Source organism: Acomys minous (assembly GCF_964271855.1).
Source record: "Acomys minous genome assembly, chromosome: 13".
Classification (NCBI taxonomy): Eukaryota; Metazoa; Chordata; class Mammalia; order Rodentia; family Muridae; genus Acomys; species Acomys minous.
This window is the reverse complement of record NC_140495.1, coordinates 88,422,011-88,445,765: the sequence shown is the minus strand read 5'-3', so window position 1 is coordinate 88,445,765 and position 23,755 is coordinate 88,422,011. Positions and strand designations below refer to the sequence as shown.

Below are 23,755 nucleotides of genomic sequence, written 5' to 3'. Positions count from 1 at the left end.
GGGGCAGCAAAGATGCTCTGAAGGATGAAGGGATCTTGTCTCACACCCCAGAGGTCCTGGCTCTCGTCACTCATTGGTGAGCCATGGGTCCTACACTCTTACCAATTGGAGGGTTGGAGGGTAAGGCTAGGACTATCGGGTGGTGGCTGGACCCCTTCCTTACCTAGGACAGGAAGGCAGGACAGAGAGTCCACAGTCATCAGCATTGGGGTGGGGTGGGGTGGGGTGGGGTGGGGTGGGAGGGGAAGACACAGTCCCCTGCCATGCCTGGGGACAGCAGCTTGGCTCCTGGCTCTCGCTCATTTGGAAGTGCCCCTAATTCAATTAAGGGGGCTCTACGTGCCAGTCTGCACTCCCAGCCTAGACTCGGAAGCCAAGGGCATGGCTCAGAGTTAATGAGCCTTGTGCCCATTGCTCAGCTGCTGTCCTGGCATGCCTGGCTGTCCTCTGTCCTCCCTGGAGAGGGAACGGCAGGCAGCAGCAGTGGCAAGAGGACAAGCAGTCCTGTCTCCTCCTCCCCAGCCCTTGGGCTGGAGGCCAGCTCTTTTCTCCCTTCTCCTGCAGAGATGCAGTCTGCAGAGTACACCCCTGCTGGAACCCCAACTCCTGGGGTCCTCCAAGTCTCTTGGCCTCCATTGTTGTTTAATTAGCAAGGATTGTCCAGTGTCTGCCCTGGCTTGGTTCTGCGTGGCTCTCGTTCTCAGGAGGCCTGAGAGCCTGCAGAAGCAAAGAATGTAAGGGCTTAAGGCAAATAGCCCCAGGACACACCTCTACCCGTGCATGGTCTTTAACCCCTCTGGGTCTAGTCTTCCTTGTCACAGAAGACTGACGCAGTGACATAACATAGATACCTGCTAAGGAAGGCTGCTGCAGAGGGCACACAGTGTTGGAGGAAGGCCTGGGCAATTTATTTGGTCACTCTCTGGCCTGATATTTGATGCTGGCTTTGGGTCTTCTCAGTGTGTCCAGGGCATGTGGTATCAGCTAGACGGAGGCCCAGCCATCTTGGCATGGCCCAGCCTGGGCCTGGTGTGGTCACCTGAGCTGGAACTGAGCTACTTGGCTCAAGCCCCAGCTGGGGAACAGGTACAGGACCTGCTGGCCCTTGGCCTGGAATGGAGACCAGAGTTCTCTGCTTGCGTTAAATGTACCCTGGACACACTATGGCCTTCTGGAGAGGCAAACTCAGTGCCAGGAGCCTTGGAATGGGAGCAGGGTGAGGCTGTAGAAACAGAGAGATGTAGTTGTGGAGGGAGGGTCAGACATATCACAGACCCCGCTGGGAATGAGTGTCTCATAGCTGCTGGGGTGACTAGGCGTTGCCCAGGCTTGTTGGAGGAGGTGGCTTCTAGTAGGCTTGATAGCAGTAGAAAGAAGGACAGTAAAGACAAGGGACCTAACCTCTAGTCCTTGTCATGCAAACTGCCCGTGTTAGACCTTAGGTCTGCGTAGCCCTGACTGCGGGCTTGGTGTGTGGAAGAGGGATACAGATGCCCAACTAGGGGACTGATCAGGACACATCCTATCAACAATCTAAGGGTGGAGCCTAGCAGGGCATGCTCTTTACTTCCCAGGGCTTTCTTATGCTTTAGGGATTGTGGAAAAATTCCTAGACTGCTTCTATCCATCCCCTATGAGCATTTAAGCCACTGTACCAAATCCCTTACCTTTCTGACCTCAGTGTCCCTAACCCTGGCGCCTGATAACTTTAGTCTGTGTGTTCAGAATAGCATGGCTATGATGCTGACACGCAGTCACACCATTGCCTTGCTGAGGATATACTGAGCTCCCCGTGAGTGGAGGCATGCAAGTAGAAGCAGGAAGACCATGCACCCCCAAATATCTAGCACTGTGTATTAGAAATGCGATCTGCAATCAACAAGGGATTCCCCAATGCCTCAGCAGAATTTCCTGGGAGATTGCTCAGAGTTATCTTTTCTGAGATCCTGACTCAGTAGATCAAGAAGAGCTGGCCTAGGGATCTGACTTTGTGTTTGGGTCCTAGGGCTAGGCACGCTTAGGAAAGCCTGTTAGTGACCCATCGCTGGGCTCCGTCCAGCCTTTAAAATTTTTCTTTTGCATAGGGCCTTGTGAAGTCACCTAGGTTGGCCTCAAATACACTATAGGCCTGTGCCACCATCCTAGGGAGGATAGAAATCTGCGGGCTGGTGACAATAGCCCAGCCAGGTCTGTAGAACTTCATGAGTGACCGTGAGGGTTTCTGAAAGGGGCCAAGAGCAGCTGTCTAGGATGAAAACCTTCATCCATCCATGATGCTCAATGGAACCTCAGTCCCTAAGGTCAGGCATAGTGAGGTGGGAGGCACTTAAGCCAAAGCCCAATGCCCTAGACTGCCCAGCCCTGTGCCTCATACCCCTAAGGGTCCAGCCTCTCCTCCAGGAGAAAGCAGACAGGTGTGTGTTTGCGTTTGTTTGTGCTCTCTTCCTTCCTGCCCACTCTCCTCCCCTCGCTAAGCGGCTCTCTGTGTAATTATCCATTTTATCAGGGCGAAAGGCCCTGCAATTCACTTGTCGAAGCTCTAACGAGGGAGCTCGGATGCTTTCAAGTCTGTAAAGAAAAGGGAAATCCGGCTAGAATTGGCAACTTAATTCACCAAGCCAGCCTCGACAGACCTCATTAAGCCCCCGTGTATTCATTTCAGCCTAATGGCTGTCACGCTGACTGCTGTTTGATTTGCTGTAATAGACTTTTATGGCCTGCCAATTTGCTCAGACGTGTTTGCCTGTGTCTGTGCCCAGCAGTACTGCTCTACTACCTCGGCGAGGGGGCCTGGCTTGCCTTGCTGACCTTCAGCGCAGCACAGCCTGCTGCTCTCTGGAGGCCAGTCCTGAGTCCTGCTGGGTCCCGAGGGAGGTGACCCTGGTGCTGGGGTATTTGGGCAGGAGGGTAGGTGTGAAGTTGGAAATCGGGAAGGGTTAGTGGCTTCTGGGACAAGCAATCAAGAGTCCCCTGGAGTCTCAGGGGCACTGTGTCCTTGATGTTCACACAAGTGCAGCCTCCTCAGCTGGGCAGCTCCAGCTTTTATCCATCTGGTCACAACACACCTTCCACCTCACTCGCATCAGCCAGAGAGCTAGGTCAGTACCTACGGTCTATGGTCTGTCATTCTCTATTCTCACAGACCCTTCTAACTCCTCAAAGTCCAACTCAATTGAGCCTTCAAAGCCCAGGTGGGGTCTGCACAGCCTGATCCGCTGAGTGTGTGTGTGTGTGTGTGTGTGTGTGTGTGTGTGTGTGTGTGTGTGTATGAATGAGTGAATACAGCAAACAATTGTTGAACAGCTACTGAGGGGACAGGATGCTTAGATGACTTGGGCATGCAGGGGAGGGAGTGGATTCCCTCACTTGTCATTTATGCTGCTTTAGATGAGTGGCTTTCTCTGTTCATATTCATTCTTAGCCCTGCATGCCCCTCACCCCATGTCTTGTCTGTCTGTCTGTCTGTCTGATTAAAAAAGAGCTTTGCACATTAGGCAAGTGCTCTAACATTGAGCCATATATCCAGCCTCCTTTTACTTTTATTTTTGAAACAGTCTCACTATGTGACCCAGGCTGTCCTTCACCAAAATCTTCCTGCCTCAGGCTCCAGAATAAACTGGGCTTACAGGCCTGAACAGCCAGGCCCAGCTTGGACCTCTGTTATCTTCTCTCGAAGATAAATGATGATGTTTGCTAGACCTAGGCTAATGCCGGTAGGAGAAGTTCTTAGCCTCAGTGGTCTGAGCTCTCCATCCTCAGGGAAGAGTGTTTTATAAAGGAAGAAACCAAGTGAGTGGTGTCTAACTGCATCTCAACTTACTAAATGTCAAGACAGCTCCGTGTGTGGCCTAAGTGGAAGCACATGGGGAGTATGTCCTAGACCCTATTAGGATGCATAGGAGTTCATTAGAGTAAGTGGCTAGTATCATGTGTTTTCTGGAATCCTTTTTTAATGTAAATATTTTTTTAAAAAATTTTTAATTTAAAATTTAAACTTAATCACTTTGCAGCAGGCTTCTCCCAGTCCTACCCTCATGCCCCTCCCCACTCTCTGCTCTTCTTCTTGGAGAAGGGGGGCCCTAAGGGGTCCCAACCTACCACAGCACCTCAAGTCACAGCAGGACTAAGCACATCCTTTCCCACTAAAGCTAGGCATGGTAGCCCAGCTAGGGGAAAGGGGTCCAAAGTTAGGGAGCAGAGTCAGAGACAGGTCCCACTCCCATTATTAGGGGACCCACATGAGTTTTCTGGAATCTTCTGATATCTTTTTTATATACTGGACTTTCCCAAAGAAGGTGAATTCTAACCAAGATTGGAGGGTCTGCTGAGGTAAGATGGTAGCTGGGGGCCAGGAGTATAGGACCCATGCAAGCCCCCAAGCTATTTCAAAGAGGCAAATGGAGACAAAGCCAGGCTGAAAGTGGGCTCCCTCAGCCTGCTCAGGCCTCTGTGATACTTGGATCCCATAGAGATCTTTGCCCGCTGTGGCTTTCAGGCGACTGCTTGTGACATGGAGAGGCTAGGAGGAGGTACAAGAGGCCTGGGAGTTCAAGGAAGGCCCTTGCCAGAGAGCTGGCCTACGGTCCTACCGGGCACCTGTTTCTTTCTGTCCCTTAATAAGGACAAAGGATCATTACTCACTGCTCAGACCTTGTACATAGATGGGACAGAAGGGTGGCCATTGGCCAATGAAACTTGTCTTCATTGTTTGTTGTTTGTTTGTTTATTACTGTGATGAGACTCCATGACCAAGGTAACATGTGAAGATCATGGCTTCACCTTCTGACACTGTCAGCCTCCATGAAATGCTGACAGAAAAGTAAGTAAGGCAGTGCGATGAGTCCATGGTCATCACAGCAGGGAGCCTGGCAGCGGGCAGGCAGGCAGGCAGGCACGGTGCTGGAGGAGTAGCTGAGAGACCACATCTGGACCCACAAGTAGGAGGCAGAGAGGGCTAACCAGAAATGGGCATAAGGCTTTTGGAACCTCAAAACCTGTGTCCGGTGACAAGCCTCCTCCAACAAGGCCACGCCTCCTAATCTTTTTCCAACAGTTCCCACCAACTGGGAACCAAGCATTCAAATATATGAGCCTTTAGGGACCATTCTCAGTTAAACCATCACGCTGGGAACATGATGCTCCCTGCCAGGATGGTCACTCTTGGTGTTCCCACTCTAGAAGTGAAGCCGAGAACAGTCAGGCTCAGTACTGGCCTTAGCTAGGAGGGACATTGAGGAGGAGTCAGACTTGGTCATGTCACTTTGTTCGTTTGTTTCTCTTCCACCTATAGAGGGGAAACACTTTACATACACTCTCAAAGCAACCCAAGGAAATGACCCAGGGTGTGCATGCCAAGTGCTCAGCATGAGGACCAGAATGAACGTGTATCTGCCACGTGGCTGTGGCGGTGACCGTTACCATCTGTATATTTGTCTCCACCACTAGCGCAAGGATGAGGCTTGGTCACTTGAGCACCACCCTAGGCCCTGGCATCAGCATAGTGACCCATGAGTGTCTTGCCACAGATGGACATCACAAGGGGCAGAGCTGCGTCACCTTCCTGGCTGGTGGCACTCAGGAAGATTGAAGAAGAGTGTCTTCCCAAGGTTACTATTTGATGCTCATATTGATGTGAGGAGCAGCAGGCATGCATGACACTGACATGGAACAGGGGACCCATTCATACCCCCACCTCTTACTTCCTCCTGCAGTATCAAAGTACTTGTATCCAAAGCTGGTGGCCTCTGGGGCCTGCCAGCCCCTGGATCTCAGCCTCTCCGTGCTGAAGCAAGTAGGCAGTCGTGAGGTGATGACTATATGATCCCCGAGCACATGAGAACCCAAGGAGGCTAACTTCTTGGTACCCCAGCTGCCCTCCATGCCTTCAGTGTGCGAGTTAGCAGTGAATGATTTATGAACTGCATCCTCAGGTTGCAGGAGAGGTGGGGGTGGGGCTCCCCCTGGCATGTGCTGCCATCCCCTCCAAGGTGTCAGCTTTACTCACGATAGTGTCGTCTCCCCCAACGCCAGGGAAGGGAGCCCCTTGACAGACCGTATTAATTTATATGTCGGGGCCACAGCGCCTGCGGCCCCCCCTCTGCATCTGTAACCAGTGGCCTATTGATCTGGGAGAGAGAGTGTGATAAATCATCTTGGCCTGGGACTCGGCTGGCCTCAGTGGGGCAGCCAGCTCCCCAAGACGGCAGCCTGTGATATCCCTATGCCTCACGGGTTTCACTCACCCTCTCTCTCTCTCTCTTGGCTTCGGTCTCCACCCTCTGACAGTACAGTGAAAGAACCCTGAGACTCCCTCTCTCTCACCAGAAATACAGGCCACAGATGGCAGCAACCAAGACAACAGGCACTGGGCTGGCAGCAGAGATGACCCTTACACCTGTCTCAAGGGTGTGTGTGTTGTGGGGGGGAGGGGGGGTGGGAGGGAGGAGGGGGGGAGAGACAGGCAAAGAGAGACAGACAGAGAGAGGGAGACAGAGAGATACACAGACACAGACACAGACACACACACACACACACACACACACACACACGGGGGTGGGGGGAAATTTTAAATACTCCCTTGTATTTAAATACTTCTGTCTCCTTGGGCGACAGAAGGCTCAGTGAGCAAAGCACTTGCCGTGCAAACCTGAGGTCCTGAATTTGAATCCCCAGTGCCCATGTAAAGCTGGGAGGAGTAGACTGCATCCTCATACCTTATACACAGGTCAACAGAGGTCCAGTGGTGAGTTCACCCAGAGCCCAGAGCCAGCTCTGTGCAATAAGGCCCAGCCCCACCAGTGTCCTCCTGCAGCTGGGTAGCCCCAGCCCTTGGCGATGCCCCTTGGGCTTATGGGCTAGTCGGTACCTAGACGCTGATGCTATTCCAGCTGTCAGGTAGCAGTGTATGTGAGAAGTAGATGACCGCCTCCCCCATGGGCTTGCCTCCACCCTGTCCTCAGCCACATCCTCCTAATTCTTACCTACCAAGAAGGACAGCAGTGGGCCCCAAAGCTGAGCCCGGGGAGCTAGACTCAGACACACTCAGAGAGTCATCACTCTCTTCTGTCCAGAGAAGTGAAGCCAAGGACCCCGATCCTCCAAGACCCACGTAACAGCTTCTCGCCCATGTGTATGGGATATGACCAGGCTCGTAAGCACCCTTCCTGCACCCCCCACACGAGGAAAGAGGACACCACAAGATGAAGGGAGACAGATATCATTAAAATGGCTGTTTGGTATTAAAGACGATAATGTTCTTAGTGGCTTCAGTTTCTTTGTCAATTCTAGCTGGGAATCTTTGGTCTCGTAGAAGGTTCTGGTAGTGAATGCAAGCGCCAAGCTGTGAAAATGAAGCAGGGGCTGTGTAGAGCCAGCTCCTGGGCTCCAAGCATGTTCAGTTCTATGCCAGGGAGCCTTCTGTTGCCTCTTACTCATTCAATAATGCCCCTTGATATGGAAGGAAAGGCTGACTTAAGCCTGATGCCCATGCCTGGTGTCCAGCTGTTGTCTTGTGGCTCCCTATCTCTTTAATTGTCTCCTCCGCTCTCACATGGGGAATCTTGCCTTGCCTTCTCCTGCCGTGGAAGACCTGGATGGGACTGGCTTTAAAAAAAAAAAATCCTGGGTTCCAGGAGGCCACAACCAGGAGCAGCTTAAGTCTTTCTGCATCAGGAGAGCCTGTGTCTGGCTGTGACACAGAGCCTGGGTTGCTGCTGGGGTGCCCTGCGATAAAGTCTCACACACACACAAGTTGTTGCTCTGAACTGGGTAGCTGCCCTGAGCCTCGATGTCTTCACCTACAACACTGCTGAGCATGGAGTTGGAAGTGTTCAGTGGAGGTGCAAGGGTGGCCCTTGACTGCAAGTGATTGTGAAAGGTCCAGGAGAACTCAGGACATTTCCTGGCAATGAGAGAGCACCCCAGGTGGGCTCCACTGCCTTTAACTGGCCAGTGGACATCAGAGGTCAGTGGGCAGAAGTCGGCAGCCCAGTAGGAGATGGAAAATGCGGACAATTTGCAGTGGAAGACGTGGGTGGGTCGTGTGAGTGTGAAGGCCAGAGTTTAAATACTTAGAACCCATCTAAGTGCTGGGAGCATGTGGCGGCCCACGTGATTCCAACCTCAGGGGACAGAGACAGGAGTCCCCAGAGCAACCTGACTAAGGGAGTTAGACAATTTGTGAGCTCCGGCTTCAAGAGGCCCTGCTTCAACCAATGAGGTGGAGAAGAGACGGGGGAGGGGTGCCGAGGTGAGGAAGGCTTCCAGCATCAGCCTTGGGCTTCCGCATGCACACACACACACACAGGCGTACTCCCCACCCCCACAGGTACCACACATACTCTAAACATGCATATACACATGAAAATGTCACAAAAGGAGCTGGTGGGGTGGCACAGTGGGTAGAGACAGGTGTAGAGCAAGTCTGGTCTGAAACCTGAGTTTGATGCCCAGAATCCCTATAAAGGTGGCAGGAAAGAACCAGCTTCTAAAAGTTGTCATCTATCAGGATATAATCTCAATAAATTATTTTAAAAATAAAAATTTTTAAAATGGGGGAAAAGTTGTCATCTGATACCCCCCCCACACACACACATCAGGACAAACGTGTACCCAATCCCCTTAAATAATACATTTTAAAAATATTAAAGTTTTTTGGGGGGTGGTCAGTGGTTCGGAATACTTTGAGTTTGAGTCTCAGCACCCACATCAGGCAGCTCACAGCTGCCCATAACTCCAGTTCCTGGGGATCTGACACCCTCTTTTGGCCTCTTCAGGCACCTGTACGTATAAGGCACATATTCACATGGATAGAACATATACATAAATAATGAATAAACATAAAATTTTATCAGAGAGAAATGGCACACACACACAAAAAGACATGGCTGGGAGAAAAGTGGCCAGGGCCAAGCAGAAGTAACTGGAATATGCCCTGTTGTTTTATAGACTCCTGTCCCTCAGGGTGACAGTCCATCTACCCATTCTGTAGGTGGCTCAGTATTTCCACAGAGTGTCAAAGTCTTGTTCCAGGCCATTTGGTCAGGGACAAAGCTCTGAGGGCCCGAGCTAGTCAAAGGAGAGCCTCGGGGAAGCAGCATAGAGAACCTGTGTCCTGAAGCCCATTCCTGGCCCAGAGGCATGCCACGTGTCCTCAGCCAAGGCGAGGTGGTGGTGCCCCTAGATGCCGGAGTTGAGGTCTGGGGCTACATGTAGGTACAGGGTGCAGGCGCTGGCGTATGCATGAACCTCCAGTGAGCCACATTCTGCCTGTCCCCTGGGGCGAGGGGACTTAATCTCATCCCCTGACTTCCACTTATCCTAACAAGTATTGTCAAAACAGCTCAGGGACAGGCCCACAGCCCCCATGACTTCGAGCCCCACAGCACAATGGGCTGTTTTGATGGTTTTGCCAGTTGCCTGACCCTCCTTGTTTCCTGCCAGGAGAGGACAGCACTCTCGCCGGCTTTCTGCAGATGGAATTAGTATAATTCCTCTGATTCCCCAGCAGCCTTTAATTACTTTGTAACTTTGTGGTGCTTGCTAGAAGTGGGAGGGACTAGGCTTTCTCTCTTTATAATAACCTTAAGTGGAAGCTGCCTGTCCATCTATTGAAAAGCCCACTCTTCTCTCCAGACGAGATAATGCCACAGGGAGAGATCGCCCCTGGCATAATCACTAGGTACAATAGAAGAACCCCTGCCCGCCCCCTCCACCATCCATCGCCAGCCCTCCTCCCCAGGACCGGGATTGCGGAGGGCTGCTCTAGGCCAGGTCACATCCTTGTTGGAGGGGGCACAGACTCGGCCTGGTCCCCTCTCTGAGGCTTGCCCCAAAGAGAGGGAGATGGCATGGAGGCCCCTTCTAGCTGCCCTCTTTTCTCCAGAACCCTTAAGGTAGCCCCGCTGCAGTCCCACCTTCACCATACCACCAGGTCTCAGAAAACCATATTGGCTTAAGCCTGTCAGCTGGCATGGGGTGGGGGGACATGGCTGTGCCTGTCCTGACTGTGTGGCCATTTTCCCGATGCCCAGCCCCTGTTCATCTGTGACCCCCCTCTAAGATACAACCTCTAGGTGGGCAGCATGTCCTCTGCCAAACGTATGCTTTCTCCCTAGAACGGTACAGCATGAGATGCTGATCAGAGCCACCTCTTGCCTTCAGCAGTAGCCGCCAGAATGGAGCTCCAGACCTTTCCCTTACCCTGATCTTGGGGTGCTTCTGCTCTGCTTCCACCCCAGTTTCCAGCCTGGCTGGACTCTGTTTCCTGACATTGGCCCAGCCTTTCTATTGCATGGTTCAGGTTCAAGCCAGTAAGCAGGCCACTTGTCCATAAACTCAGGTGAGCTCCCTCAGCAAATCAGTGAGGCACCTCCTGACCAGAAAAGGATGAAGACCTCACTTGTGGCCACATTCCTCATGCAGAGCTCTTGTCATCACCCTGTTATTAGGACTGCTCATCCTGGGTCTGTACCCTATAGAGGGTAACCTTCCCATAGTTGACATTTGAAATGTAATCTCCACTATGAAAGAGCCAGAGCCGGGGATGGGGGCGAGACCCTAAGTGCCCATGACATTTGAAAGGAGACTCAGGAGGTAGTAAGCTTCTGTGGATTGTCAGAGTAGATTCAGAATGGGGGTCCTTGTGGCTTCTTAGAAACAGGACAGTAGAGGAGACGGTCACAAATGCACATAGATGTACATGCTGCCGTGTCTCCACAGGATCCCTGTGCAGCCCCAAGAGACCACCATTACAAGTGGGCTTCTAACCTTGGGCCAGGACTGAGCCCAAGCAACCTTTTTACTTTACAATATTCCCACCCTCAGCTGTTTGCTTATAGCAACAAAAATAGGGCCGACACTGTAGGCATCACTGACTTTGAGCATGAAGGCTCATGCAAGTGGCACAGGCCACTTACTGGCGTGTTCCGAGTCAGTGTGTTCCGAGGCATCTGTGTGGAGATGTGACGCGTGCTTTCCTAAGCTGGAGTGCTTACCAAGGGTAAGCACTCACATAACCGCCCCCAGGTTAGGAAACAGGCCTGGGCAGCTCTGGTGTGGCTCTCCCAACTCTTTTCCTCCCATCAGGTGACCTTGATGTTACTTTTAGGGTGCACAGTGCTGTTGCCTACTGCTGTGCTAGGGTTTTGTTTTGTTTTGTTTCACATAGGGTCTCAGTATATCTCCCAGCCTGGCCTCAGCCTCCCAAGTACTGAAATCACAGGCATGTGTTATTACGTCTGGGCTTTCTGTCACGTTTTTATTATTGCCCAGGCCCCGGGGAGCTGACAGCCATGTTCACTGGGAAGCTGCTTCCCACTATAGGGAAGAGCACTGTATTGGGAGTCCCAAGAACAGGAGTAAAGCCGTGCCCCCAGCATGTTTTCTATTTGTGAGTTCAGGGGCCATTGAGCAGGGTGACATGAGAGATGTCTGTCGGGAAGGGTTTAGACACCTTTTCTCCAGTTTAGGACATCCCTGCAGGTGAGTTAAGCTGGGTGGGAAACTGATGAAATGGAGGAAATAAAAAGAAAGGGTGTGGGTGGGGGAGAAAAAAAAAGAGCCCCAAAGTAGTCCTTGAAATTGGTGTGAAAGATAGTCTCGCAGTGATATAAGTTAGGGAGACCCAGAGAGGTCAAGCAACTTGTCCAAGGTCACACAGCTAATCCCAGTTCTCACTGATTATGCTGTGCCCAGACCAGTGTGTATGCATGATGTTCCTGTAACACCCACGAGCTGGAGGTGGAAGGTGAGGGAGTATGTGGTTAAGGAAGGATTCTTTGAGGTGACTTCATTGTGTTCCAGCATCTTCTGCCTCCTTCAAAGTTGCCGTTCGTATCGGCAGCCCAATCTCTGGCCCGCATGAGAAAACACAAAAAAATCTTTAAAGGTTTCTTAGAGGTTGGAATGGATTTTTTTTTTTCCCCTTCGCTGATCAGGGCTGGGGCAGGTGGAGGAGAGAATTCATTCTTGTAAGGCATTGTCTTGTGCCTCCCCTCCCCCTCCCCAAACCATCAGGTCTCCCAAACCCAGGGGCTAGCAAACCCTCAAAGAATTGTACCAACCAGAGCCCCAAAGATGGAGATGGAGGCGATGCGTCAGCAATCACTGGGGCGGAAGACCCTAAATGGTGTGGAAGTAATGCCTAAAGTGTGCCGCGATTACAGACATTTCCAATGGGGCTGCAGGCGACCGGGGCGGCGCCAGTGGCTGAGGAAATAAATCCTGAAGTGTGGGGCCTCGGAGAGAGATCCTGATGACTGTTCCCAGGCACAAGATGGTACTGTGAATCCCTGGTGCAGGCCAGGGCTCATCCCTTCATTCCCACTCCACCTAGTCGGGGATGGAGCACAGTGGTAGAGCATTGCCAAGGGTGGTCAGGGCCTTAGGTGGGCTAACACCCTCAGCCCTCACCCACCATGCATAGGAGAGAGAGACAGAGAGACAGAGATACAGAGACAGAGACACAGAGACAGAGACACAGAGACACAGAGAATCAGAGACAGAGAGAGACAGACAGACAGAGACAGACAGAGGGAGAGGAGGAGAGGGGGAGAGGATGTCTCCTTAAAAAGAACAGGCATCATTTAATGATGACTCCCACCCAGTGGCCTTGTTACCTCCCTGGCCACAGGGCTTTGTTGATGGGATGGCCCTATGTGGGGTCCAGGGGATGTCATAGAAGGTGTTGGGGGGCAGGTTCTATAGCTGGCTTTAAAGATGGAAATGTGGAAATACCATACAGATGCCTATTGCCTTGTACCTTAATTAAAAGCATAGTTAAATTAAAAAAAAAAAAAGATGAATGTGGCCAGCAGCTGTGGAGTACAAGTGTACTGGAAACTGAGAGCCTCCTGAGACCCATAGAGCACCCTGCCACGTGATGATTCTAGGCCTGCCAGCCCTGCTTTGCATCTCCAGACTCTGGGACTCAAAGATGATACATTTGTGCTGCTTTAGGTCACTGACTATGTAATAATTTGTTATAGCAGGCATAGGCCATAGGTGCAGAGGTGCAAGGGAGGGAGAGAGGGAGAAAAGGGGGGAGGGAGGGAGAAAAGGAGGGAGGGAAAGAAAGAGAGAGAGAGAGGAAGAATGGAGGGAAAGGAGGAGGGAGTAGAGGAGCTGGATGACACAGTCCCTGGCCTCGAGGAGACTCTGGTAGGCTTACTCCTTATCCCCGATAATACCCTTTAAAACAGAAAGGCAGACCTAGGACCTTGGGACCAAGTAGCCGCAACCCAGAGTTTAACTCTCAGATTGTAGAGGGAGGGCAGAGTGGGCAGTTCAGCAGCCCCACGCCATACCACCTTGCCCTGGCTCCCCTGGCCCAGGCTTCCCTGTAGCAGCTGATCCTCCAGGTGGCAGAGCTGAGTACAGCAGCTGGACCTGAGCTTGGGAGGCTGGCACTGTCTATAGCAGCCTCAGAGGCAGTATACAGGCACAAGCACCCTCCTGCTGATCACAGAAACCCCTTCCCAAGAACACAGGAGCCTTTCCTACTGAGCACCAGGCCACCTCCTGCAGGAATAGAGGCCCATTCCTTCTGGGTTCCCCATCTGCAGTTTGTTGCTGAGGTATATATGGTCCCCCCAAATGGAAAGGCTGCCAGCCACAGGGTCCCTCTCTTTGAGGTAGGAGGAGGAGCAGGGCTCCATGGACATTGTCACCCAGGCTTTCTAACCAGTCCCCATCCCTATGGCTTGTCTCACACATGGGACACTGGGACTTGCCAGCTCATTGAAGAGAAGTCTGTGTTACAATCTGCAAAGGACCAAGTCTAGGAGTCCTGGGTGGAGGGAAGGTTGAATAGCAATAGAAATGATGACAATGAGGATGGAGGATGCCCCTCATTCGTTCATGTTCCTGTCACACTCAGCTGATGACATGGGGGTATAGGTCAGCTTCGGGTTGCTACAACAAAGTGCCTGGCAATGCCCCTATGAAGTAAAGTGAGGTTTATTGTGCTGGTAGCATTGGGGCCCAGTGTCCACATGGCACTCTTTAGGCTTGGCAAGGGCTACCTCTGGTCTGTATCACCTCATGGCGCATGGTGGATGCTATTACATGTAGATCCAGAAACAGACAGAAGAGAGGCTAGGTTCCCCCACACCTCTTTGAGGGTTCACCTCCAATAACTCATGGAGCTACCACTAGCCAGTAGCACCAGCCTGGGAATTGCATCTTTGTTGTGTAGACCTCTTAGAAATGGTCAACGTCTGGGTCATAGCAATAGGCTCAGGGTTGTTCCCATTTGTAAGATGGGTACGTGCTCCCCCTCCCCCCCCCAGAGACACCAGGTTTGTTGCTTATATCACACAGCAGACCTGGGATCTAGAGCCACTTACTGCTTCTTGTGGGTCATGGGACTGAGCAGTGACATGGTGCTCATGTCACATTAGGGTACCATACCTGGGCTCCTGCAGGAATAGGCAGGGTGCAGGAGCTGGGGTCCCCCAGCCCCTCCTTAGAGTGTTTCCTCCAGGATTGAGGTCCTAGATGCCTCTCCCATCCCTAGAAAGCCCATCGAGTAGTGTGTTCCTGGGGGAAACTGCTTTGCCTGTGCCAGCACGCATGCTTGCACACACCTCACTGGGTGTCCGCCCTGCCTCCTTCTGTCCCAGTGTCTCCCTCACGGGTCAGCGCCCCAGAGCATTAAATCATGAACAAATCGGCTGCAGCCAGCAGGAGGGTAAGAGGACAGAGGGAGGGGACGTGGCCAGCAAGGCCATTAGCAGTGTGCTGGCCAGGCAGACGAGGCTCGGCTGATTGGGAAAGTGGCTCGTCAGAGGACTCTGTGGTATGAAGTGCCCGGGACTGTGTGCTTTTCTGAGGAGTCACAGGACCTGCATGGCTTGCAGCCAGAACATCCAGTCTTATATCTGTCAAGAGAATGGTGTTCAGGTGGACCCTGTTTCTCCACAACCAGTAAGATTTGGAAATATCCCCCTGTGAAATAGGCAGAACACATTCAAATTGGTAAAGGTCTGCTGTGGATTCCAGCCAGAGGCCAACAATTTAGCTTTGCTTATATCCATCTTTCTCATCTTAGAATGGGGGTAGTGACAAACCTACAAAAGGCTCCTGTCTATGTGAAACACTCAAGAACAGGACTCCCCTGGCTACAGTGAGTGCTCTACAAGTTGAGAGGGGCTTAGGGATCCTTGCATGACTATTGCAGTGGTTTGAATAGGATGGCCCCCATCGGCTCATATAGTTGAATGCTTTAGTCATCAGGCAGTGGCACTATTTGAGAAGGCTTAGGAGGTGTGGCCTTGTTGGAAGTGTGTCACCAGAGGTGGGCTTTGAGGTTTTAAAAGCCCATGGCCAGACCCAGTTCTCTCTCTTCTGTGGCCTGCAGATCAGGATGTAGCTCTCAGCTACTGCACCAGTACCATGCTTGTGGCCAGGCTTCCCGCCATGGCGACAATGAACCTAACCCTCTGAAACTCTAAGCCAACCCCAATGAAATGCTTTTCTTCTTTTTTTCTTTTAAATTTTTAAATATTTTATTTAGTTTTCATCTATGTGCATTGGTGTGAAAGTGTCAGATCTTGGAGTTAGAGACAGTTGCGAGCTGCCATGTGGGGTGCTGGGAATTGAACCCGGGTCCTTTGGAAGAGCAGGCAGTGCTCTTAACCACTGAGCCATCTCTCCAGCCCCCGCTTTTCTTCTTAAGAGTAGCCGTATTCATAGTGTCTAAGATGACTATGACAATCCCTGAAGAATAGAGGGGCCCATCTTGGCTGATGTCTTCCTGGGTTGAGAAATTTTCCCTGTGTCTTTGGCCCTTTCATCTTGCTGGGCCTCAGTTTACCATCTAAAAAATAGTGCAATCGTTTTGGCTCCGGTTATATGGAGCAGAGAGGCAAGTGGGTCCAAACTGACAGCAGACTTAGGGCTGAGGTCCAAAGTCCTGAGTCGCCAATGCCAGGGCAAGGTATCCACCTGGATGACATCCTCATACTCAGGAGGAGTTGGCAGCCAGCTTTGAGATAGAGACAAGCATTATGAGCTGTGTTACCCTATGAGGCCTATTGGGACTTGGGTTGTAGTGGAGCCAGTGAACAGGAGCAGGGCACATGTTGGTAAATTGAGGTTCAGGACTACTTCAGGATCCTCGGGACTTACCTGGTGCTCAGAACAAGGCCCTGTGCTACTGCGATCCACAGGGCTAGGTAGGGGCCATCAACCGGGCAGGCCCATCCCTTCTGCACGGCTGGCCTCGCAGCCTGCCTGCAGCAGACACTGCTTTTTTTTGTTTTTTTGTTAAAAAGCCTCATTGGAGCGTTATGATATTGCAATGCGAGGGTAATTGAGCTGAAAGCATTCTCTTCCTGCAACCAGCGCGATAGGAGTGATTGAGGTGCCGGGCCTCCCCACCGGCCCGGGGATCCTGACGAAAGTCCCACGCAGAAATAGGACTATGAGCAAGGAGGGCCCTGATTCTGGGATTTGGGGCAGCCAGGCCAGGCCTCTGCCCACCAGAAGCAGACAGCCAGGGTCCCTGTGGGCTGGGATAGATGGAAGGTGCCCAGTAATAGAGGTCTTAGGAGGCTGTGCTCTGGCTGTGTCCCCACACCCTCCTCAACACTTCAGTTTTTGGTAGAACCTACCCCTTTCACCCTCCCCTTCCCTCCCTCTCCTCCCTCCCTCCCCCTCCTTCCTTTCCTCTTCCCTGTCTTTCTGTCTCAGAGGTTGAACCCAGAGTTGCTGGGATGTTAAAAACATACACACACACACACACACACACACACACACACACACACACACACATACACACACACACATACACACACACACATACACACACATACACACACACACACACACACACACATACACACACACACATACACACACACACACACACACACACATACACACACACACACACACATACACACACACACACACACACACACACACACACACACACACACACACACACGCCCCATTGCTGAGTCATATGCCCAGAGTTTTATAGTTAAGTCCTAGGCAAGTACTCTATTACTGAGCCAAGCCCTCAGCCCCTCACCTCTACATGGTTTCTCTACTGTGAGCCACATCCCTGGTGGAGCCTAGGTAAGCACTCTCCTTCTAAGCCACACCCCAGCTCCTCACTGGCAGATTCTAGGCAAGCCTACTGCCATGGAGCCAGCCCCTCTTGATCCTACTGGGCTATCTCTCTCTGCTTTCTGGGTCCCCTCCCCCAAGTTCTACCCCACCTCTTCTAGTGTTGAGATACCACACTGTTTCCTAAGCCAAATGTTAATACAGCTTTGAGTCAACCCAGGCACCTTGTTCAAATACAGCCCCTGATTCTGCAGGTCTGGGGCAGGGCCCGTGGTTCTACGCAGCTCCTAAGATCCTCAGGGATGCCAACGATGTTGGGCTTCCTATCTGATTTTGAGGACTAAGACTTTAAGAAGCTGTTAGGGTCACCAGCTGAGCAAGAGTGACCCAAATACTCAGCACAGGGCCCAGCTGTGAGGGAGCCGCCCATGGTGACAGGAGCCTACTCTTGAGCAAGATGTCCCTGTGTGGTTGTGCAGGTAGGACACCAAGCAAGGAGGTATGTGCTCGTGAAATGTAGTCATGATATTGCACTTGAAACTGTGCCTCCTAGTACTCACTGGGTAAACTGAGGCCGAGCACAAAGTCATCCTCACCCACTGCCCAGCCTCACATCTCCAGGCAGAATGTGGAAGGAAGACACCGAAGTGCTTTGCATTTCTCTACGTGGATTGTTTCTGGCTCAGTTGACAGAGTGCTTGTTACCTAGCATGCATGAGGCCCCGAGTTCAGTAACTTCAGCAGCACACACGACAGGTATGGTGTGGCACACTCCTGTAATCTCAACACCTGGGCGAGGTGGAGGCAGGAGGACTAGACGTTCAACGATACCATTGTCTACACAGAGAACTTGAAGCCAACCAGGGCTATATGAGAAAGAAAGTTGACAGCCCGACCATTCAGCACTCTCCTGCCTATAGCCCAATCCCAGCTTATAGAGCTGGGCTGCAGGCACAAGGGCAAGAGGGCTGCAAGCTCCTGTTGAGGGGAGGGACGATCCCTAAGATCCCTAATGAACAACATGCCTCAGGCATCCAGCCATCTCCCTTAGCCACACACTTGCATAGGCACTTGGAATTTCTGCCTGCTGGGATATTAATTGCCACCAGGCAGAAGTGAGGGGCACCCATTAATATGAGCTCCCCTCAGAAGCACGGAGCCGGCCCAGGCTGGGACTTCGTGCTTATCTCTGCCGACCAGGCTCTCTGTGAACAGAGCTCCCCTGGAATACGGCCAGGCCCAGTGGGGACAGAGAGGCCCAGCTCTCCTGACTGCACTGAGTAACCCAACTGAGCTTGGGCCCCCTTCCCCATTGGAGCCACAGGCTTGGTGGGACCTCTCAGGAGGCAGAGCCATTGCCACAGTGCAGGGATGGGCTTTGAGTCCTTGTCATGCTCCTGAGTTGGCCAGAGTTCATCTTCCCCTCAGGTTACTCTGCCCCTGGGGCAATGGGGATGGTTCTTGCTTATTGATGCCATCAGGGTACGAAGATGTACAAGGCTAGGGCGAAATCCCAGCACTTGGGAAGCAGAGGCAGGCGGATCGCTATGAGTTCAAGGTCAGCCTGGTCTACAAAGTGAGTTCAGGACAGCCAAGGCCACATAGAGAAACCCTGTCTTGAAAAACAAAAAAACAAAAAACAAAAAAATACAAGGCTAGGGCAAGGCCATCTTCATCCTCCTCCTCCTGTCCTGACGGTCCATCATCTCTTGCTCCCTGATCACTACCCAAGAGGATAGAGTAACACACACAGTTGCTGTTTACCAATCATGTCCTGTAGGTCTGGAACTGAGCCCAGCACTTTCTAGCACCTTTGATTCCTTGACTCCTCTAGGAGAAAGATGTGTCCACTTCCTCCCATCATGCATAGGAGAAAGCAGAGGCCCAGAGATGGCATGGGGCTGCCTTAGGACCACACAGCAAACCAGCACTCCCCGAATTGTGCATGACAAAAATAGTACCTCATTTCAACCCACGGCTGTGATATGCCACTCTTGGCTCCCTGAAGTCACCAGACACACTCAGACATCTCTACATTATGAGATACTTATGCCTAGCTTGGGCATGGTGAGCCATGCCTATAATCCCAGCTATAATGTAAACTGTAGCAAGAGGCCCATGAGTTTGAAGTGAGGAAGGAGAGAAGGAAAAAAGGAAGGAGTATACAGTCCTGCTCTTAGCATCCCATTGGATAGGCAAGGTTGTCTGTCAGCAGCCTCTGGGGTCATCACTGGGTAGAACCTCCCCCCTTGCGTCCATTAGCGCTCTCATCAGCAGCTGACCCTCTTGTGACTTGTTTGTAAAGAAAAAGGAGGCCTTGAGACATAGCTTCTTTCCTAGGACCTCTGCTGTGTGGACCCTTGTCCTTAAGATCCATCTTTTTGCTAGGCAAGCCATTGGGCCTCTTTTTTTTGAGGTCCCTAAATCAAGCACCTCTTATTCAGGGTTCTGAACCTCTTGTTAGGGGCTTCCCCATTCCCCATTCCACCTTTACCAGAATGTCTCCAGAATTACTATATTTCTTCAATTCGAAATACCCATTTACCCCTTGTCACAAAGCATATGCAGTTAAGAGTTAGCCTGGCGCAGTAAAATGGCTTAGCAGATAAAGGTACTTTCAAAACACGAAGCTTTAGGACCTGAGTTCAGTCCCCAGGACCCACATGGCAGAAGGAGAAAACTGAGGCTTACACGTTATCTCTCACCTCCACACGTGATCTGTGGTACACACACATGTGCACACACAGACATACAAACACACACACGATGTAAATGTAAACATGGTTTTTAAATTCACAGTTACTCATGGTCCTTGCCATAGATAGTGGCCCACTTGATCCACTTAAATTAATCCATCTGTGTCCATTAACTCTGTCCCTGGGGACAGTGGCCAGGGGTCACTCTCCTTCCTGAGGGGCAAACTAGGCTATGTAGAGGTGGAGAGCTAAGAAGACAGAAGCCTCTGTATGTCACCCAATGCCCTGGTCCTCCTCCCGACTCACAAGACTCAAATTGATATTTCCTGTTCAGACAGGAATTACCTGCATATTTTTCCAATTCTTGGCCGGTTCCACACCAGCTTGGTACTTCAAGGCCAGCCCTTTGAACCAAGATTTCCCGCATGTCACAGCCTCTGAGTTAGAGGTTCAGAGGCAAAGAGGAGAACAATGTTCACTTTCCCGTCTATCCACAAATTTGGCTCTCAAATATTCCCATTGTATTGAGAAACCCCCTAATCCTATGGAGACTTTAAGTAAGCTTCTCTTAGAAAGAAGGTCTCCTTCTGAGAGTGGACACACCCACAGCCAGAGACAGAAGCCAGCAGGAAGACTGGGGTTCTGCTGGGGTTCCTCTGGGGAGCTCAAGTCTGCTGGACACAGAGGAGGTAAACTACTCTGATTCCCTCCTTCATGGCAGCATCCCTTCCCACAAGCCCTTGGGCAAAGTGGCTCTGATTGATGACCTTGTTCCCCAGTAGCTGTCATAGGTTCCTCAGTTCATCACAGCCCATCTACCTCTTAAGGAAACTCTCCTGTCAGCTCCCACCGTGGTGGCTACAGAGGATAGACACTGCCTGTGACCAGAGTGGCTGAGCACAGGGATCATAATGACCATAGAGAGGAGTCCACCTGGGACAATGCTAAGCCCTTTTTAGGGGGAACTGAGTGTCAGACCAAGGGTGGTGGGGAGCGGGGGGGCCCCATGTAAGGTGAATTTAGCCCTAAGGCTTTTCAATCCGGAAGACAAAGCCAGAGCCTGGCTCTGCGCACTGGCAGTCCTGAGGGCCACGGGAGTGCCTCCTGAATCAAAGGGCCTGGTTTTGAGACCCCAGCCATGAACTTTTTTTACTCTAAGGACTGGCACACTCAGACCAGAACAGGTAAATTTGGAGGCCAGCAAGTATTTCCTGCTATCCCTGTGTGCTGGCTATCTGTCACTCACTTCATGGCCTGCCCTTTTCTGGGTGAGATCCACATCTTGGTGCACGGACGCCTGGCACTGCCTGACTCACAGAGGGCACTCTATGTGTGTGCTCCAGTACCTCAATGCCTTCTAGACTTGGTCCATCCCCTGCTGCCAGTCAGGTAACACTAGGGCTCATTCAGTGTAGACTCCCACATCCCTTGCTCCCTGCTTTCAAAACACTTTTCTGCATTCATTTATTTAATTTGGAGTGGGTTAGTGAGTGGGTGTGGGCATCCGTGAGGAGGTCAGAGGACAAGTTGTGGGAGTTGATTCTCTCCTTCCACTCTGTGGAATCCAGGGGTTGAACCTGGGTGGTCAGGATTGGCAGCAAGGGGCTTTACTTACTGAACCATTTCCCTGAGCCCTACTCACCCTTTTGGGATAAAGTCTCACAACGGAGTTCAGGCCGGCCTAGAACTCACTATGGGAGCTCAAGCTGGCCTCAAACTGGCAGTCATCCTCCTGCTTAGTCTCCCACACCTGACTCTAGCCTCCTCTTGTGCTTTGGGAGGACATGAATGCCCTCTGACCCCTCCCAGGGTCAGATCCCACCGGTCTACACCTAGCCAGCTGCACGTCATGGGCAATAAAACCAGCAGATTGTTACAGATTTAGTTACTTCTCTATTGCTGTGCTTAGGCAGCAGAGCCAAGACAATTTACAGAAGAGCATTCAGTTGGGGGGGGGGCTTACAGTTTCAGAGGGTGAGTCCGTGGCCATCATGGCAGAGGGCATGGCAGCAGATGGGCGGATGCTGGAACAGTAGCTGTGAGAGCTTACATCTGAGCCACAAGCAGGAGGCAGGAGAATACTTACTGGGAATGACCCGGGCTTTTGTAGCCTCAAAAGACCCCTACACCTCCCTCTAACACCTTGTGACTGGCCTCCTCCAACAGGGCCACACCCTCTAATCCTTCCCAAACATTTCCACAAACTGGGGACCAGGTATTCAACTATATGAGCCCAGCGGGTGGGTGGGTCCTACTCTTTCAAACTACCACATTTGCTTTGACACAAAACATAGCCATATGCCCCCAGGGATCTTTCCCAATGAGGGAGATGGGTAGAAGTTCACACAGCTGTGAAACCAAGGCTGCTAGACCCATCTTGTACAGATACAGACCAGGGCTGCAGAGGCAGGTGGTGCTTGGCCAGGCTCCCAATGTGGAGAACTTACAATGAGAAAACAATGTCCTAGCGAAGGGGTGGGACTTTGTCTTGTTGGTCAGTGGAGAGCCCAGGTTAAAAGAAGTCCTCAGTTGTTTGCAGAGCAGGATGGGATAGGAGAGATGGCGGAGGGAGGGATGGCGGAGGGAGGGGTGCAGATACTTGTGTATCCTCTCTTACCCACGGGGGAACGTTCACAGCAATGTCCGGCTACCACAATCCGAAGTACCCAATGAAAAATTATAAAAACAAAAGCACCTAAACCTTGAATGATATCCAATTCAGAGGAATGTCACAAGATCATAAGCTGCCCAGCCAGGATGTGAATCACCTTCAGGTAGCAAATCCACTCTACGTGCTTCCTGCCGATTAGACATTTAACTGTCTGTCTCAGTCCTCTCATCGGCCACCATGGTGCTATGTCCAAGGCACCCTTATTTCACTCAGGACACCAGTTCTTCTCTTGTAGTCTTTTTCTGTCAATCTCTTGCTTTGCCTAATTTATGAGGTGAACATTGGTATGTAGATGGAGAGAGAGAGAGAGAGAGAGGGAGAGAGGGAGAGAGAGGGAGAGTCGGGCCATCTCTGTGGTCCCAGCTGTCTAATTGGGGTCTCCAGGACTTATCCCTACAGGCAGAGGATGGCAAGCAACCGTGAATTCTCTCTGCCTTGACCCCACTCCTCATTAGAAGGCTAAATCTGTATCTCCCTGTTTTGGAAGAGGCCCTGCGTCCCACTTCTTGCTCCCTGCATCATTTTTTCTTTCCTGAGGTTTTCGAAAGCACCTCCTTTGAGGCTCTCACTGTCCCCACCTCGTTCCCAGCCAGGGTCTGAATTTTAACCACTCTATTTTCTTTACCGATTTTTATGATAAACAGCCCTATGTTTCCAATGCCTTTCCTAAGTGTGTCATGCTGTCCCTCGAGGCACTGTGCGTTGTGTCCCTCCACTCCAAGATGCCCAATCTCATCCCCATGCACCCCCCCCCATGCATGACTGTTCCCACCTCCCACTGCCTCCTTTCAAGGGGCCGCCACATTTCTAGTCCACCCCAGATCCATAACATTTAAGGGCAAGTGTCCGTCATCTCAAACTGAATCTGGGTCATGCTGGCTCCTGAACTACCCACGGAGCAGGTCCTGAATCCCAGCTGGGTGTCTTCACTTCCTGCCTCTATTTCAGGCAGGCTCATGGCTGCCCCAGCAACCATGCAAGTGCCATCTCTCATGGAAGAGAACTCCCCTACCGTGGAGTCAATGTTCTGGCCTAATCTAGTCAGGTTTTGTTTGTACAGAAATGAAATGATTGCATTTAAACCTCCCTGAGCCTGGCGCATGCATGCACACATGCACGCACACACACGCACATACATGCATGCACTCACGCACACACTCATACATTGGAGACAAAGGCTCCCTATGTAAGCCCATGTTGGCCTGGAATTTGTGGTCCTCCTGGCTTAGCCTCCTGAGCACTGTGATGAGAGGTGTGTGCCACCCCACAGGGTACTGCTGGCTTTTCCTTGGGTTACCTTTTATTCCTCAGGTTC

At 51.6% G+C, this 23,755-nt stretch overlaps 1 protein-coding gene across 1 annotated transcript in view; it reads left to right on the top strand.

The window, feature by feature from the left end:
* The window catches only part of CDH23 (cadherin related 23), a 382,149-nt gene that overhangs the window by 94,324 nt on the left and 264,070 nt on the right, over positions 1-23,755 (top strand). The window lies entirely within an intron of this gene.